Source organism: Podarcis tiliguerta, assembly GCF_965153285.1.
Source record: "Podarcis tiliguerta genome assembly, chromosome: 12".
Lineage (NCBI taxonomy): Eukaryota > Metazoa > Chordata > Lepidosauria > Squamata > Lacertidae > Podarcis > Podarcis tiliguerta.
The window spans coordinates 38,267,335-38,286,968 of record NC_139545.1 but is presented as its reverse complement, the minus strand read 5'-3'; the positions used below and the strand labels follow the sequence as shown (position 1 = coordinate 38,286,968).

Sequence of the window (19,634 nt, the reverse complement as noted above, 5' to 3'; positions counted from 1 at the left end):
ATCTAGTCTCCCTGTACCCAATTTTATCCTCAAAAAATCAGATATTATTTACATGTCTGAAAGTAGCGAGAGAGAAAGAGAGAGAGATCATTTCCTGGGGTGACATACACAACCAGTTTATGAGAAGATTAACAGTGGTCTTCAGATCTGTGGGATTAGGACAAGTTACCTTCTTCCTTCTGTGCCCTCATCCATCATCTCCCAGAAAAACGTTCCTGTCTTAACCAGGCAGCTCTCCTAGAGAGCAATATCCCCCATCGAAACTAAATAATTTTTATGACATGCAAAGCACAAAGCATATGGTATACATTATATTAACACTAGTCCTTGTCTAGCTAAGCTAGGTCCAGATGTTAATCTGGAGTTGACCTCAAGTTGACATGCGGATTTTACAGTAATAGATTTGATCCAGCTGTTTGGTTTACAGGCTTTTGCCTCTTGCGCTGTGCTGTACACAACACAGTGGCACCAACCAGCCTATTTACTGCACACCCTACCAAGTCAGATTACAGTTATTAGTCATGGCTGGATAAAACATCACTTTCAAAGAAAAAACAATAACAGCAAAGGAAGACAATATTGACTTCTGGAAGTTTAATACCCAGAAGTCAGCCAGCCAAACCTACGTGTCGGAAATGAAATAAGACACATATGCAAGTGCCTTCAGCAAAAGAAACTCATGTGCATGCGTGCAAATATTAAGAACCATGTCTTAGGAAGTGTACATTTTAGAAATGAAATTCTAAATGGTCCTAACTTGAAGAAGGCAAAAGAGAAAGTACAAAAAGAAAAAAGAAAGGGCAGGAGCTTTGCTCTGACAGCATGAATGCCTCTAGTTATGTTTAAATTATTTAAAACAGTATTAAAAAGTGGGGGGAACCGCAGTAAATCTTCTCAACTCTTACTTTGGAATAGGCATGCACGGATTCAGGCACACAGATCCAAGTCCCACAATAAAGTTCAAAGTAAGCACACAGATCCTATTCCTTTCCCAATGGAGAAGATGAAGGAGCATGGAGTCTTCAGTATGCTGATGCTACCCAGCTCTGTTTCTCTGTTACATCCAAAACAAGTAGGACCTGGACAGATGCCTGGATGCAGCTGTGGGCTGGATGAGGGACAATAAGCTGAATCCTAAGAAGATGAAGGTACTGTGAGTTGGTGGTTCTTGGGTCCAAGACTTGGGTTTATCTCTCCTGCGGCGCAATCGGCCAGTGCATCTGGCTGTTAACCAGAAGGCTGGTGGTTCAAGCCTACCCAAAGATGGATGTAGGCAAAATTCCTGCATTGCAGGTAGCTGGACTTGGATGACCCTCAGGATCCCTTTCAACTCTAGAATTCTATGATTCTACCTGCTCTGGGTGGGGTTGCGCTTCCTCTTAAGGAAGAGGTACACAGTTTGGGGAGTGCTCCTTAATCCACCATTGTCACCGGAGGAGCGGACATTTTTTGCTTAGCCACAACCATCATGTATTGGTAACCTTAGAAATTTGGATTGCTGCAGCACCCCCTCCCCCTATGTGGGGCTGCTCTTTAGGGTGATTCAGATGTTGTAGCTGGTGCAAAACACAACAGCTAGATTACCAAGTAGGGCACCTCATTGCACACCTAACACCTGTGATAAAGGAACTGACTGGGCTCCCAATTTGCTCTCAAGCTAAGTTCACAGCTGGGGAGGCATCTTCTTCTTCTCTTTAGACCTCACAATTGTGGGTGTGCCTCAGCAGTGGTTTGACCATGTGACTGTTTATTACGGGGGGAAATTACAGCCCACTCTTCATCTGTACTAATAATGGGGGGGATAATAAACTGGTGCATAAACTGGACTTCTTCCAGCACAAAGGCTGCATTCCCTTGTAGGGAACATGCCAGGGGCTGCATGCCAGGGCTGGGAAGGGTCAGTGACATAGGCAAGTGAAGCAACAAATATAGCTCTTAGCATTGTAGCATGGGCTCCATTCGAGCTGTGCAAAAGCCAGAGGTTTCTATGCTCCCTTCCCATCTTGCAATCCACTTGAGCAAGAAGCATCATAGTTCAAGGAAGCTTTCCAAGCAGGCAAAAGTACTTGAGACTGCAGAGCTCAAGGCTGACGAGGGGCGTAGCGCTGGGAGCATCCTGAGGAATAGACCGAGTGACTGGGGGGAGATGCGTTTGGCCCGCAGGAGAGAGGTTCCCAACGCTGTTCATCATAGGAAGTGTGCTTAGCAAGGACTGTCACAGATGGAGGCTCTTGTATTTCTATGATTCCAGCTGGGAGGGCATTCCATAACACTGGTGCCACTAGTGAAAAGGCCCACCTCTGTATTACTATGTTGATTATTATCAGGCCATAGCAAGGGAATCAGGGCACTGCATATGCTTTAATAATAAAACTTTCATTTCAATTAATGTACTATAAGCATGAAAAGTGCTTTTTAAATAAATAATAAAAAATCCTAACCACAATTTAAGTAATTTTGAAATTTTCATACTAAATTTAGCACTGCCTCTTGGACAAAACAGGGAGGTAGAGATATTCCATTCTTTTTCTCTTTGATGTTGAGTTTGGTGTCTGCAGGCAGGAAGCAGTACATGAAAAATCTTCATGAGCTCCGTTCCTTTGTGCTGGAGGGCAGAGAGGGTTTGTTAATTTGTTCGTTTTCTCTGTGTGTGGGTGTTTTAGCAGGAAGGCAAATTACATTCCCACCAACAATTTAATTTGCTTTCCATAGCTCACCCCCCCAAACAGTAAAGCATAATGGGGGAAGACTCATACCAAATAAATGTTTCTGAAGTTTAAGACTCTCTCTCTCTCTCTCTCTCTCTCTCTCTCTCGCTCTCTCTCTCTGTGTGTGTGTGTGTGTGTCCCCCTTTTTTTCCATACTAGCATTAATTCAGATCATTACCCTCTGCTTGTCCAAACCAGGAAACTACGGTACTTTGTACAAACCAGAATTGCAAACCATAATTGTTTGGTGGATTTGAACCAACCCATTGGGCAACTCTTGGCCTCAACACTCCTGCAATATGGGGATAATTCTACTACGTCAATTTTACAGGTTTGCCATTTCGATTATTGAACGTTCAAAATGTGCTGCAGCTACCAGAGAGAGAGCGAGAGAGAGAGAGAGAGAGAGAGAGAGAGAGCGCGAGAGAGAAATAGCTTTCATTTTTTTCACGAAATGCACCCAGGTTTTACTGAGTCTCCCTTTGGAACATCAGCTAGTTAAGAATGGCCCATTACCATGACTGTATTCACGTAAAATCTTGTATAGTCCAGATTGTGGCCAGCTGGTTTTGCACCTGATTTTACCACCTGCCATATAAGGAACTGCAGCTTTTCAGTGCAATTTCAAAGCTGGCTTTTCTGATCTAAAAGAGGTGTGCAGGAACCCCCACCATGTATCCCACGAGTCTTCAGACCCCAGGGATTCTCTTTCCTTCAGAAACCGCCTGGCTGAGCACTTTACTCAACCGAGTTCAGAGTCTTTCTCATCCTCAGAGCCCTTCAGAGACTTGTACATTTGTCTGGATTCCCCATTAAGCCCTCTTTCATCAGGTGTGCAAGTTAACCCTTTCCTTGACTCAGAAACTCCGTCTTTTTTGTCCTGCCACCCACACTATCCTTAGTCATTGTGGCAAGGCTTGCCCACAGCCCAACTCTTTACTCTTTTCGGTTTCTGCTACTCCTTCCCTGTCCTTATTCCCTCCTTGTTTGGAACCCCTTCTAAAGTTGATGCCATTCTCCTCTGTCTGGTCGAGCTTCTCCTCCAGCAGTGCCACCCTGCCAGTTTATTCCAGCCTGTGTGGTTTATCTCTGCAGCTGGCACACACTGTGAGTGAGGAGCAGCTGGACCAGCTGGCCCTGACAAAGGGAGGGGGGTGTAGCAGCCTTATATGATATGCCTTGTTGTGACCAGTGAGCTGCCATACACAAGACTTTGCATCAATTTCATAGGAATCAGTACTCCATTTGTTAATGACAATACAAACCTAAGGAATGCGTAACTTAAATAATGACTATGAACGATTTACGGAAAAGCTGAAGGAAGTCCAGAAAAGAAATACTTTGTGAAAAATTGGGCGTGAAATTATTGTGTGTTTTTGTTTTTGTTGTAAATTAATAAAAATTATTTTTTTTTAAAAAAAAAGGAATCAGTACTCCATTTGCAAGTGCACTGAACCAAGAGGGAGGAGAGTAGAATAGTTTGGAAACAGGATGCTCGAAAGTTCAACTTTCCATGCCTTAACTTGCCTGAATTCCTCATCAGAAGCCGTACCATGCATCCTGGAGGCACAGACGGAAAGAGTGCAATACAGGGCCTAACTCTGTAGAGAGGCTTCCCCCTCTTATGGCCATTAGATTAGCAGCAAAAACTTTTTCATTCTGCCAGACATTTAAATAAGAGTTCTCTCTCCTGTTTGATAATGTTTTTATGGTTCTGTTTCAAGGTTCTCTCTTTATGCTTGTTCTGTTTATATACATTTTTGTTAAAGGACCGAAAGTTGAGGTACACATTATTTTGTAAATAAATAAATAAAACTGCATGATGTGGACTAATTTCTTAAGTAAAACACTTGAATACCTGCAGCAGGGATAATGAACCTGTAGCTTTTGTCACACTCCAACTCCCATCAACCCCAGCCAGCATGGACAAGGGTCAGCCATGATGAGCATTGTAATCCAACATATGAAGAGCCACAGGTTCCCCATCCCTGACCTACAAGGTCTTTTATGGAGTGCCAATAGCTCAGTAGTGAGCTCCAATTTCTCATCAGTTTGGGAACATCTCCAGTTCTGTAAGCATCTTGGCTAACACACTCCCTCCCCCCCATACGATGCATCCAAACACAATGAAACAATCCAAAAATTTTGAAGAGAAGACCTAAGGTTACAATAAAGCCTTCTGTGTTTCCATCTACTCATTAAAGTAAGTCAGTAGGAATTCAAAAAGCAATGTATCCTCAAAAGACCTGTTGGGAAACCCAAGAACATCCACTTTGCATTTTTATTAAGTGTCTAAAATGCTCTAAGTTACTGTAGGTATCTGACGGATGTATTACCCTAAAGAAGATTGTTTGCTCAAATTCTTTAAGGTAGTCATTCATTTGTGATGACTTCCCAAAACATGGCATGGACACTTTCACTACCATTTTGGAATGAGTGTTCTTTGAACGTACAAGCCTTAGAAGCATGCGGCACTCAGTGTTCGAAACTCCCATTGTTCAAGGCGCATTTTGCAACAGGGAATTTCATCGATGTGAGCAGTTTCTGAGCTCTGCACCTAAGATTTCCAATTAAAACTGCAGAGTGGAAGGAAAGGAGGACCCTTTTCTGCCTCCCCACTTCCAGCTACTCTCTGAAGACTGGAGAAGAGACCCTCTTAAGAATACTAGGGGGGTGGGCAGGGGAAGGACTAGACCATGTGAAAAATGAATGAGCTGCAGTTCATTCATTTTCAGCTTTGCATTCTTGTTATAAAAAAAGTGTGCCTAGACATTCCATTGTTGCGCCCATAACCTAGGTTTAAGGTGCCATTTAGCTCCTAGCTTTCATATCTCAGTTTCTAACACTGGTGACACTACCATAACACTCCCTTGTGAATTAGACACCAATGTTTGCAAGACGAAGTTGGGAAGTTGAAGGAAACACCACAGCTTTTATTGCAACTTTACATTAAACCGAAAAGTTACCAGATACTAATTTTCACTCTGAGTAATCACTTGCATGGGTTTTTAAGCAACAGAGGTTACATTTTATTCACACTCTAAATGTTGAGATAGTTCGTGCTATTAAGATGTCTCCTTTGTTTAACTACCACAAAATAACCTTCTAGCACCAACAATGTTCTTTTTTGCCATAAGAAGAATAGCGCTTCTCTGCTTTGACCTCTTATCACAGGCTATAAACAACGTTGCTTCCACAAACTGGTTTTCCTCATAATAAGCTAACTTTTCCACAGTGTAAAACTCAGAAAAATAACCACTTCAGAATGTCAGCCAACAAACTTTTCATCATATGTTACTCATGCCCCAAACAATACAGTCTTTCAGCAGAAGAGAACCACATTAAAAGAACGGCGCATCAAAGGATTTGGTCGGTGTGCTTCTTCTTTTTTAAAGAAAGTGAACTTATATTAAGGAAAACAGATTCTCTTTTAAAACAAATGTACCTTTAAAAAAACACTTTAAAAATCGAAGTTGAGCAACACTTCTTTACTTCTTTGCATGTATGATACAAGCTTTCTATTAGAAAATATCCAATTATACACTTTAAAAACTGATGCCTGGGGTTGCTCATTTTCCTCTCCCCGCACCCCGTCCTCCTTACCTTTTGTGCCCTGGCTTTTAGACTGCAAAACTTGCAACAGGATAAAACTGTTTCAAACTAAACAAATTGAAACCCAAAGCTCCAAACAGGCCACACAATCATAGCTTAACAACGAGGGACCCCTGGCAGCTTCGTGGCTGGTGATCCCTGAACTAGTCCATGATTAAGATAAATAAGAAAAAGGATAGCAAAATAACTCTGGAAAGGGGAAGACGACTTAGTTTGTGCTCCCGAGGTTAGCTCTCAATTCGCAAATGGTGTTTTTGCAAGGAACCAGCGTTCTATCTTTACTGGATCAGCTATGGGAACACCCCAAGTGAGTGAAAGGAATCTGGTTTGGATGTAAAACTAAGCCAAACTACAGCTTAGTGCAGTGCAGGCACAGGCAAACTCCGGCCCGCCAGATGTTTGGGACTACAATTCCCATCATCCCTAGCTAACAAGACCAGTGGTCAGAGATGATGGGAATTGTAGTCCCAAACATCTGGAGAGCCAGAGTTTGCCTATGCCTGGCTTAGTGCAAATGCACAGAAGGCTCCCCAGAAGATCACGACGGCTTTGATTATCCTTTGTTCCTGCTGCTGCAAGCCAATGCATGGCTTGGTGTGTTGTGTGAACCTGGGCTTGTCTCACTACAGACAGACAATGAGCTGCAGCCAAAGTCTGATGACTTACTGCACATAGTCTGTCTGGAGGAGACAAACCACAAGCGAGGGTTTGGACTAAGTCAAACCATAGCTTGACTCACAGAAGTGTTGTAACTGAAGGACCTAGGAAAGAAGCAAGCGAGATCTCTTCACACCAAGCCATGGTTTGGCAGTGTGTTATGTGTGAACTGAGCAACTGAAAGACTGATTTTTAATTTTTTTTTTTTAAGGATTCAATTACATTAACAAAGCTACACACTGTGGGGAGAAGACATACTTTTAATGCTCCATACTCTGAATCTGCCAGCATTTGGCAATCAAAATGTTACATTTGCCGGATCCTCTCAGCCCCACTCAATCCTACAAATTGCTGAGGGAAGAAACTGGCTCTGATCCTGGAAAGCGATTTTGCCTTTGCTTGGGTAAGCACCTCAAGCTGAAGCCCAAATTTATATTCATAGAACAACTGTCCTTTGAAATTAAACTATTTGCTGACACCTCCTGCAAAGAAAGGGCCAGAGTCACAGCAGTTAGTGCAAAACAGAATAACTGATGACCACAGGAAAGTTGGGGGGGGGGGGAGGCGGGGAATGCTAAAGACAACTCATTTTCATTCAGAGCCTCTTTTGAAAGTCCATCACATTTGACAGAAGACACAGACCAAAGAGCAAGCAAATAGTGAATAGTAGTAGCTTTTAGTCCAAAACACAGTATTTCTGGTTCATGCTTACCCAAATAAATGGAAGCAATATTATTATAGATACAGATTTACTGCAAGTTTCTGCAGCAACAGGTCATCACGACAAGGTCTTTTATCTATTTTAGCCACACAAAATTCAGATAAAACAGTATTCCACCTGCCTATGATAAAGAACTATTGGCCTATTAGTATTTTTCCAAGTGGAAATTTAGTTATTTATAGGCAAACACAGGGCTGGGGGCTCTTTAAAATATGTATCTGGGGCTGTGTGCACCACTGTCTGCTAAGCGTATTCCCTTATGTGCCTGCTGTGCATATACCTCAATTATGGTATGTGAGCAGGAAGGAGAGAAGGTGAGATTCTAGGCCATTACTCTGGCTCCCTTCATCAAATACACGGCCATTAGTGGTTTGGGCAGAGGCAAGGAGGAAGAGGCTCAATTTGCTTCCATCTTGGGGTGAAGTGGATGCTGGACTGAAACTCCATCAGAAATACAAAGTCAAATAACCTGATATATTGCGCTTTTCAGTTTTAAAAAGGAAATCCAGACACATTGGATGGTATCCAACATTTAGATAAATTAAAACTAATGGACATGACTAATTTCCAGTGGATCTGCTCTGAGTATAACTGAGTTGAATACAAGCCATATACTACATGCATAGCTACAAAACTGGTAGAATCAAAGCAGAGGAGGAAAATTCTTTTCGTTGCTAGCTTGAGAACACCTGCTTGCTGTTGTTCTTTCCCCTCTTCATTTCGATCGACTGCCAGCTCCTAAAAAGCCTAAGACTTTTAAAGGATTGGGCTCCTCGGGTTCCTCCACTGCCGCTTCCAGAATTCAGCAGCTTTGAAATACCCACTTCTGCTATCACATAAAGCTGCACAAAACACAGTGCTAATTTGAGCATCTTTTTAGATATCCTTTTAGGTAGCTCCACCACCCTAAGAAGTGCCAAAGGCATTTCCCAGCCAAAGGGATGCACACACTCTTTATTGTCAAAGATAACACAGTCGCTTTTACAGCTCTGGATAGCTACGCACACCAAATCTAGCGTCTAAGAAACTATTCCCAGGTCTGCATTTTATTGAGGGGACCACTCTTCTTCCACCAGATTGGGTACCTTCCTCCAATGGGCTGCACACACACAGCAGGAAGCTATGTCTCCATGGAAGCTTCCTCTGCTCATCCCTCTTCAATCCCCTCTTGGTTCTAGGAGACCGTGATACAGGAGCACCTGGCCCTTCACTTGCCTGACCTACCTCTTCCTCTTCTTCCAACCCATCCTGTGCTCTACCCTCCAGCACTGAAGCTTACTCAGCCCCTGACTCTTGACTGGTACGTTGTTGTTGTTTAGTCGTTTAGTCATGTCCAACTCTTCGTGACCCCATGGACCAGAGCACGCCAGGCACTCCTGTCTTCCACTGCCTCCCGCAGTTTGGTCAAACTCATGCTGGTAGCTTCGAGAACACTGTCCAACCACCTCGTCCTCTGTCATCCCCTTCTCCTTGTGCCCTCCATCTTTCCCAACATCAGGGTCTTTTCCAGGGAGTCTTCTCTTCTCACGAGGTGGCCAAAGTATTGGAGCCTCAGCTTCACGATCTGTCCTTCCAGTGAGCACTCAGGGCTGATTTCCTTAAGAATGGAGAGGTTTGATCTTCTTGCAGTCCATGGGACTCTCAAGAGTCTCTTCCAGCACCATAATTCAAAAGCATCAATTCTTTGGCGATCAGCCTTCTTTATGGTCCAGCTCTCACTTCCATACATCACTACTGGGAAAACCATAGCTTTAACTTTACGGACGTTTGTTGGCAAGGTGATGTCTCTGCTTTTTAAGATGCTGTGCTTTTTAAGATGCTGACTGGTACAGTTCCCCACAAATCACTGGCCCCCTCTCCCGAGTCAGACTCCATCACCCCTTCCTCCGGTGTGCATACATGTCAGCATCCTGCCAGCCCCTGACAAGAAGTGAGGGTAATGGCATCCCAGGAGAGGACGTCCTCTGTGGAAGCCCCTAGATCATGGAGCTCCCTCTCTACAGAGGAGCATCTAGCACCTTTGTTGCATAGCTATCACTGAATTTGTTGTTGTTTAGTCGTTCAGTCGTGTCCGACTCTTCGTGATCCCATGGACCAGAGCACGCCAGGCACTCCTGTCTTCCACTGCCACCCACAGTTTGGTCAGATTCATGTTTGTAGCTTCGAGAATACTGTCTAACCATCTCGTCCTCTGTCGTCCCCTTCTCCTTGTGCCCTCCATCTTTCCCAACATCAGGGTCTTTTCCAGTGAGTCTTCTCTGAACACTGAATACTGAAGAGGAAATTTTGTTTCATAGGACCCACCTCTTTTTGCTGAATTTACACAGTTCTGTTATGGCATTAACTGCATTATCTGTTTTGATAATTGTACTTTATATTATTATAACTCTCCCTGAGACCTTATGGCAAAAGGCAGGTAAGAAGTATTATAAATGAAATTTGAGTGCTTTTCACAATCAAGCAGTGTATAAATTTTATGAAATAAATAAATACATATGAATAAGCATATGCAACATTTATGTAGATCCATATCCTCTTGTCTTCTTTTCTCTCTGATGTCTGATGCTCCCTGTTATGCAATTTGTAGAGCCCTGGCTGTAGAAGGAACTGTGGTCTTCTGGGTATTTTTATCATTTTAATACATATTTTATGCTCAGCCTCAGCCTCAGTGTACACACAAACCCTTCTTCTGCTGTCTGGAGATAAAAAATACTGACTTGCCTAACCAGACTGTTGTGAGCAATGCAACAAGACAAATATGTGCAAATAGCTCTGTGCACTCTAAGCACAATATAAATGCTAATTATTATTATTATTAGATCACCCTGGGCTTCAAAAGCATTCAGCTGCTTTGAAAATCGAAACCACAGGTAATCCATTTACTCAAAGCCACTAGATGTTAGATGCAGCAATGATTGTGATAAATGAGTCATCAGCTGTCTTATACACAGCTGAGCAAAATACACCTGCTTATTCCTTTTGGAATAAAGAATATTAAGAGAGGTGCCAAGCAGAAAGCTGGACACACTGCAGGCAGATGTTAGACATGAAAGTCTTAGCATTTTCACTAAGTATTGATTGAAAAAACCAAAATACTTAAGAGGTCAGCCACAGCTGGCTTACGTTAGAGTTTAAGCATGGAGTATATTCTTCTCTGCTCCTGTTGATTATTATTTAGATTTCTAACCAACTTATCTCCAGCCAGAGTAGATTACAGCAGTAGTAGAAGAGGAAGCATGCAGTATATGAAACAAGTATCAACTGGGTTTGCCTTTCTTAATAATTTCCACCCCCTTCTGCCACTTGCATATAGGATGGGAAATTTCAAGAAGCCGTTTTTACTGAGCTTGAAATTTAATACATTCTTGTTTTCCTACAGAAAGTAATTTTTATTTTATAACTCCAGACCACTACATTTCTTCTACTATTCAATAAAATAATTTGCCCCTGCAAGTAACCCTTTGTCTTAGGTAGCTTATATCTATATTAGACTCCTATGCATGTTTATTTTGAACTTATGTAAATCCCATTATACTCAATAGGTTTACTCTCAGGTAAGTGCACACAGGAATGCAGGTTTATTTCACGCATGTTTTTCAGATAATTTCCCACTGTAGTGGCTCTCATGGCAGCTCACAATAATAGACATTTTTTAAAAAAATAAAAAATAAAGCAAATTAGGGAACACACGAACAGTGAGGTCCCCAATGAGCAGCGCAAATATAAATAGAAAGAAAGCAGGCAATAAAACAAGTAGATCAGCCCATTGCCACTTACAGTGAAGCAGGGAAATCAATACAAATGAATGAAACCAAGTAAAAACATCACCTGCAGAAGAACAAGCAAAATAAGAAATCTTACAGCTCCAACAGCAACTTGGAAAGAAAAGCCTTCAGGGGCTGCCAAAAACTTGACATGAGTGAATGGAGAAACACAACAGAAAACTCACAGCCCTACCAATGTAATCACACGAAATACATGGGATGCAGTGCAACATCCACGGGAGAACTCAGCAAGCATGGGATTAGGCATTTCTGAAAATGTATTGGACCCAGGTCATTCAAGGCTGAGTGTGACATAACAACAGATTGTATCCAACGTTAGTCATATCCAGAGTATGACCATTCATGTTAATGTACAGTATTACTATTACTATTACTATTACTATTACTATTATTACTATTCTTATTATTATATTCCACCTTTTTCCTTGACAGGGACTCAAGACAGTTTACAGATAAAATAGAAACAACCAAAATCATGGAGAGAGAACCTCATTATTAAAAAAAAAAAGTTAATACAGTGGTACCTTGGGTTACATACGCTTCAGGTTACATACGCTTCAGGTGACAGACTCCGCTAACCCAGAAAAAATGCTTCAGGTTAACAACTTTGCTTCAGGATGGGAACAGAAATCGTGCTCCAGTGGCGCAGCAGCAGCAGGAGGCCCTACTAGCTAAAGTGGTGCTTCAGGTTAAGAACAGTTTCAGGTTAAGAACGGACCTCCGGAACGAATTAAGTACTTAACCCGAGGTACTACTGTATAATTAAAACTCTCTCTCTCTTTCTTTTTCTTTCTCTCTCTATATAAGAGAGCTCTATTAAAACATACCGATCACTACAATAAAAACTTCACTGTGCCAGCTGTTTCCTTAAAAACAATCAGTTCCCAAAAGCCTGTTGGAACAAGAAAGTCTTCACCTGCCAGAACGAGGACAACAAAGAGGGAGTCAATCTAACTTCTGCAGGAGGGAGTTCCAAAGTCTAGAAGTTAAAGGTACACAGAATCATTACAACCCAGCAGACTTTTATGAAGGGACATGGGTGGCACTGTGGTCTAAACCACTGAGCCTCTTGGGCTTGCTGCTTGGAATGTTGGCAGTTCGAATCCACGTGATGGTGTGAGCTCCTGTTGCTCTGTTCCAGCTTCTACCAACCTAGCAGTTCGAAAGCATAACAGTGCAAGTAGATAAATAGGTACTGCTGCAGCAGGAAGGTAAACAGTGTTTCCATGCGCTCTGGTTTTCGTTACGGTGTTCCATTGCGCCAGAAGCGGTTTAGTCATGCTGGCCACATGACCTAGAAAGCTGTCTGTTGACAAACATCGGCTCCCTCAGTCTGAAGTGAGATGAATGCCGTACCCCATAGTCGCCTTTGACTGGACTTAACCATCCAGGGGTCATTTACCTTTACCCTCGTATAATCTAGAAAATTAATACAAGGAAAGATTGCAATTTCCAAAACGTTCCCTTCTGTTGAGCACTTAAGTTGTAAGACTTTTCTTGACATAGCCAGAAGCTGAACTCAAGAAATGTTGAACATCTCTATAAGAAACCATCTGTCTGACATCAAGTCTGCCAAAAATGACAGAAATGCACTAGCAACATAGCTGGGAGCATAAATACCATTTTACAAAGTAAAAGTTTTCCCCACAAAATATTGATTTGGGGCTTCTGCCTTCACTACTTTTAAGCATGGGTTGACAATCCATATGCGGAATGGCAGTCCCAGCCAGCTCTAGTCCCATATCTATTCAGGCAACAAGAGTACAAGACCCAATAACATCACTTCAACATTAGGTTCACATCTTCTAAGAAGATACATGCTACCACCTGCCAACTATACACTTCTGCTTTCTATACAATGGTACCTTGAGTTACAAACACCTCAGGTTATCAACGCTTCAGGTTACAAACTCTGCTAACCTGGAAGAGTTACCTCGAGTTGAGAACTTTGCCCCAGGATGAGAACAGAAATCGTGGGCCGGCAGCACAGCGGCAGCAAGAGGCCCCATTAGCAAAATCACACCTCTCGTTATGAACAGGTTAAGAACGGACCTCTGGAAAGGATTAAGTTCATAACTAGAGGTACCACTGTATATGATAAAGAGGTCAGTCTCTCCACTGAGGATAAAACTCTTAGCTCTGGTTTAGGCATTAGCTGAAGTGGCACAGTTTTGGTGCCAGTCTGCTAGTCTCAAAGTCCAAGTGTCAGCACTTTGCCTTGCAGCAATAGCAAGATTTTTCCTCCATCTCATTTATGTAGAATAATTCTATACCACTTTTCAACCACCAAGTTGGCAAAGAGCTTTACATAGAAATATAGAATCAAAACATTTCTAGCACTTCTTAATTCTAAAATATCCCCTCTACAGTTCCATGTTTACTTTTCCTTGGGTCTGGCAGGCTTCACTGTGCAGACAGCAAGAGCAGCTCCTGAATTTCAGGACTCCCAATCGAGCCTGGTGGTGGGTGAAGAGTGATGTTAAAAGCCCTTCCCCCCAGTCCTCTTGCAGGTACTGTTGTCCTACTGGGTCCCCACAGCAACCAAAAAGAAATGGCTCCTCTCCCCCACACCCTAGAGGTGTGCTACTAAGCACAGGTCCTGGGAAACACACTTCCAAAGAGGACCAGGGTTTCTCACCTGAGCAAATGGTATCAACAGTTCCTGGTTCTGAGACCTCTCAGTAGAGGAGGGCTTTGAAAGCATGGGGGGAACCAACAGTGATGTAAAAAGCTGACTGCATGCATGTTGACACATGGGGCAAGGCACTGCTAGTATGACATATAATTACGTGATCTATCCTAATCACACGGCTTAAATATTGTCATTGCTAAAATGGCACAATCAGAGAGACAACATAGAAACTGGATCTGAGTGTTAATAAAACCTGCCCTTGGCATGATGGAATGTGGAACTGGGATTAGCAAGTAGTGATGACAGCTATAAAATCACATCAGGATTATGCAGGTTGTTGAATTTACTTTACCTAGAAGTGAAACAGTTTGCCTGTGGAAGAAATTGTTTTCCGTGGGTGTCAGTCCCTTACATCTGAGACACCATCCAAAAGATTTATACCACATGCATAGAAGTGTGCTCTTCAGAAGAGTTAGGCAAGCATGCTGTTTGTTGGTCCTGAAATCCCAATTACAAAGGGATTCAAAGCTACAATAAAACAACTGATCCTATGCTTAGAAATGGAATTGATGAGCATCTCATGCCATAAAATATAAGCAACCATTTCTTGCTTGCCCTGAGGAATGTACAGAAGGCTGGCACCCACAGACTGTGTATGAATTTATCATTATACAAATGCCAGTAAAACACCACAATGCTCAGGAGTTGAGGACCCGTTTGTTTAAAAAATACTCCCTCCTGCCACAGGCCAGCCCACTCATTATGCTCTTCATCTCAAAACAACAACAACAACAACCCTGAAGTAAATCAAACAAAGCAATACAATAAAAACAATGGAAGCACAAATATAAATTTGAAAAGCAGTGCAGTATATCTGGGAGAGACTTAATATCAGGTAAGAAGAGTACTTCAGACTATTAAGAAAGCCAAAGTTAACATACTGCTGAGAGGGGGTCCTGTGTGTCTGTATTTGTCGTCTATAAGGTAAAACAAAACAGCATAGAATTTTTCAGGGTCCTCAAAGCCTTTGACAACATGTAATTTATGATGGGGGGGCATTCAGCTAATGCTAAACCACATATTTTTATACCAAAGAAAAGTTCATAAGTCCTGTAAGGTTTTCCATTTGGGGGCAATTGAGGTTCTGGCAGCCACCAGCATCCATGTCACATCCTGTTTACAACTTCTTCTTCTTCTTCTTCTTCTTCTTCTTCTTCTTCCTCTTCCTCTTCCTCTTCCTCTTCCTCTCCTCCTCCTCTCTCAGACCTCAAGATGAGAGGTCATCTTAAATGACCTTAGAAGCAAGTATGGCTGCCTTGTTCTACTATAAAAACTTCATTATTTTCTTGCCTACGCGTGTATGTGTTTCCAACAAGCAAAGTCTGCTCTGTAAACAAGATTCACTAAATGTTGCTCATTCCGCATACTGAAAGGTTTCAACAGGTGGTTGACCCGGTTATTCCAATAATTCTTTTCATTTGCCAAGTGTTTGAATTTTTGCTCCACTTCTGCTGTTGAGTATTTACTAGCAAGCACTCATTTCTTAGCTGTTTTTATTATTGCCCTGCTATACTGTTGCTGTTTTATAAGATTGTACACTGTCATGGAAACCCACCAGGACCAAAAGGTGGTGAAAACGTATCTTAACAAATAAATAAACCTCTTGCTGTGTGTTCAACCATAAAGCCACTGAAGATTTGCTACATTATGTCAAATCATGCATACGTTTTCCAAGGCAGGTTCTTCCTTGTGTTCATTTTGCAAAGTGCAAGAAGTACCATGAAGGAAAAAATGTGGTAAGAATCTCAACAAGAATGCATTCTTACATTCCAGTATTTTAGAACAAACCTTGTCTAGCATTATCCAACTAGTTTTCTGTAACATCAGATGAGTTTTGTCAGCCACCAGTTTGTTTGTTTGTTTGTCTGTCTGTCTGTTGCTTTAAAAAAACAACACTATTTGGTTTTGAAATAAGAATCTTGTGTTACGCCCAGTCTTACAATGGATTGATGCCAGTAAGTAAACACACACATTTAAAATTCACACTCACCCTGTCTGCCAATATTTACTGGGAATAGATCAGCATGAGTATTTATACCAGTGGAACATATTTATTTCACCTAAAAAAAAAGTGCCCCCATATGCTCTACCAGATCCATGAAAAGCTATTTCCAGGAGACAGGACTGGGGAACATACAAGTTAAAAACAACATTACTTTGCATAGCCCATCTGGAATGCCATTGCATTCCTTGACATATTTCCAGATGGGCTGGCAGCAAGCTACAGTATAAGACAAGTATATATAATCTTAAAGACAAAGAGGGAAGGAAATTATACCAAGGAATATGCTCAATAAACAGACACCCATAAATTCAGCAGTAAGAGTTCCCAACCCTCTGGTGAGCAAGGCACCCGGAATCATACCAATTCCTACCTCAGAGGTCTCATTTTCACTGCAGTTTCCAAGGATTATTTTCTGAGCAGTGGAAAGGCATTCCTTCTGTTTCTTGCTGCCTCCACATGTTGCAGAAATGAGAGAAGACCCTGCTCGTTTCCCCCAAGCTCTCTGAGCCTGCTACAGGTTGCCAGGGGGTAGGGAGATGCTGGTGGCAGCCATCAATTAATCTGCCTAGTAAACCAAGACAACATTTGTGGGGTCCTATCTGTGATGTTTTTAAAAAATCTATGTCATAAGGCAGGCACAAGAAATGTAAGTGAAATGTTCTTGCAGAACTACATATACACATGTGCAATGCTGTTGCCTTTGCTACAGGGGCTGGGTTCAGGTGTCACTCCGAACCCCACCCCACCCCAAATGAGACTGAGCCTTGATGTGCACTCTTCTTCCTATCCCTGCTCTTCTTAGGATGAGAAACTGATTTGCTTGGAAAAGGTCTCCGGCTCAATCTCAGGTGTTTCCAGGCAGGGCTGGGAAAGTGTACTGCCTGCAAGACACTGAAGAGCCACGTCCAGTCAACATAGTGAGGGAGAATCATAGAATCATAGAATCATAGAGTTGGAAGAGACCACAAGGGCCATCGAGTCCAACCCCCTGCCAAGCAGGAAACACCATCAGAGCACTCCTGACATATGGTTGTCAAGCCTCTGCTTAAAGACCTCCAAAGAAGGAGACTCCACCACAGGTAGATGAACCAATGGTATATAAGGCACCTTCCTGTATTCTTATTATTACAATTTGTTAGTCTAAGATCTCAGGGTGGGTAACAACCATTAAAGCACAACATAAACACAGCATTAAAGGGAAAGGGAAAGGGACCCCTGACCATTAGGTCCAGTCGTGGCCGACTGTGGGGTTGCGGCACTCATCTCGCTTTATTGGCCAAGGGAGCCGGTGTACAGCTTCCGGGTCATGTGGCCAGCATGACTAAGCCGCTTCTGGTGAACCAGAGCAGCACACAGAAACACCGTTTACCTTCCCGCCGCAGCAGTACCTATTTATCTACTTGCACTTTGACGTACTTTCGATCTGCTAGGTTGGCAGGAGCTGGGACTGAGCAATGGGCACTCACCCCGTCGCGGGGATTCAAACCGCCGACCTTCTGATCAGCAAGTCCTAGGCTCTGTGGTTTAACCCACAGCGGCATTACACAATACTAAAATAAGGTGGGTCCTAAAAATATACATCTCAGGACTCAAAAGTCAAGGTGAACAGGTCCGTCTTCAGGATTCTCTGAAAAGCTGTATAATGAAGATGCCTCTGCAGGGAGGGAGTTCCACAACTTAGGGACAGTCCAGGGGAATGCCCTCTCCTGGACCAACCCCTTCTCAACTTCTGAAGGTGGTGGAACAACCAAGAGGGGACCCGCTGCCAATCTTATCACCCAAGAGGATCTGTCTCATCACCCTTTATATTAATAGTTTAGAACTGCATTACATTGTAATACCTTTAATAAACTTCAGCACGCACACATGAACACACAAATTTGTAATGGCCTGGCAAGCAACACAGTGGTATTGCCTTGAAGCCTTGTCAAGAATGAAGCCATTTTAAAATTCCGCCCAGCCATCTAAGAATCATAGCAGGGCCTCCAGCTATTTGGAGACGCTGGCAGAAACAGCTCCATCGTGCCCCAGGTTAGTTGGATTTGGAAGGAGGGCTGGGCAGCTGTGGCTTTGAAATTAGAAACTCGAACCACACTTGGCCCTGCACACTTGTATGTTCCCCACCGCAACCTGTAAGTGTGCAAGTAAAATAGGTCATGGTAAAAGGTTCTCATACTCTCCCTTTCAAAAGAATATGATCCTCCAAAGGCTACAATGAACTTTCCAAAGCACATAGGTAGACAATAAACCCACAGGTTGTTGTTTTTTTCTATCATGAACAGCTCTCTATTAAACTGTACCAGAATATGTGTTACTTTCTCTTTTGCTACGGAGTCCTTGAGGAATGCCTATTACGAGTTTCATTTTCATATTTTAAAGTTGCTTCCTATATATCTATTTTATTTGAGAGAGGAGCTATAAACTATCTGTTGCATGTTACGCTCCATCACCCTGAATAATGTTCTCCCTCCAGAATACAAGACGACAACCAATAACTCTTTATTTCAGAAATCTAAAGACAGACCGGTCTAGTACGTTCGTGTTTGTTACGTGAGACACTACGTGAGACATCTGAAGTGTAGTCTTGTGGTCCCCGAAAGAGCATCTTTTTCACATACAACTGCTCCAAGGTTCAATTCATGGCTCTGGGAAGAAGTGATAGGGGGAAATCTCTGCCTGAGACCCTAGAGAGGCACTCCTAGTCAGAGCAGGCTGGATCAGTGGTGGGCAGAAGAAAGATGGAGCTACACTGGTAGGCCTCTAGATGATATGTAGCAGATCACCATGGATGTTTGACTCCCCCCCCCCCAAAAAAAAAATGGCTCCCAAAATGATAAAAGCTTTGGGGGAATACATGAGTAGACTTTTTGTGTGAAAGGATTACAAGCTCAGTTCCGGTACTAAAAAGTCCTGAGCTAAGTTCTGTCTCTTCAGTTCTAAGTGTCTGTCAGCCCCTGTTTCTAAGTCATTGTTGTGCACTTAGATTCTTGGTTCTTCCTCTGTCTGAGGAAAATGGCCAAATTGGACTTTCTAGTCATGGGTAGACAAACTAAGGCCCGGGGGCCGGATCCGGCCCCAACGCCTTTAAATCCAGCCCGCGGATGGTCCAGGAATCAGTGTGTTTTTACATGAGTAGAATGTGTCATTTTATTTAAAATGCTTCTCTGGGTTATTTGTGGGGCATAGGAATTCGTTCTCCCCCTCCCCAAAAAAAATATAGTCCGGCCCCCCACAAGGTCTGAGGGACAGTGGACCGGCTCCCTGCTTGAAAAAGTTAGCTGACCCCTGCTCTAGTGGGCCAAGATTAGTTTGCAGACTGGAGGTTCCCAACCCCTGCTTTTTAAGTTTAAACCAGCAATTTGAATTGAGCTCAGAAATCAATAGGCAACCTGTGCAGCTGGCGGAGAATTCGTGCCATATGCTTGGACCTCCAGGTCTGTCAATAATCTGGGCA

At 42.7% G+C, this 19,634-nt stretch overlaps 1 protein-coding gene across 11 annotated transcripts in view; it reads right to left on the bottom strand.

The window, feature by feature from the left end:
* Positions 1–19,634, bottom strand: part of KIAA1217 — a 358,062-nt gene that overhangs the window by 279,259 nt on the left and 59,169 nt on the right. The gene's annotated exons all lie outside the window — the stretch shown is intronic.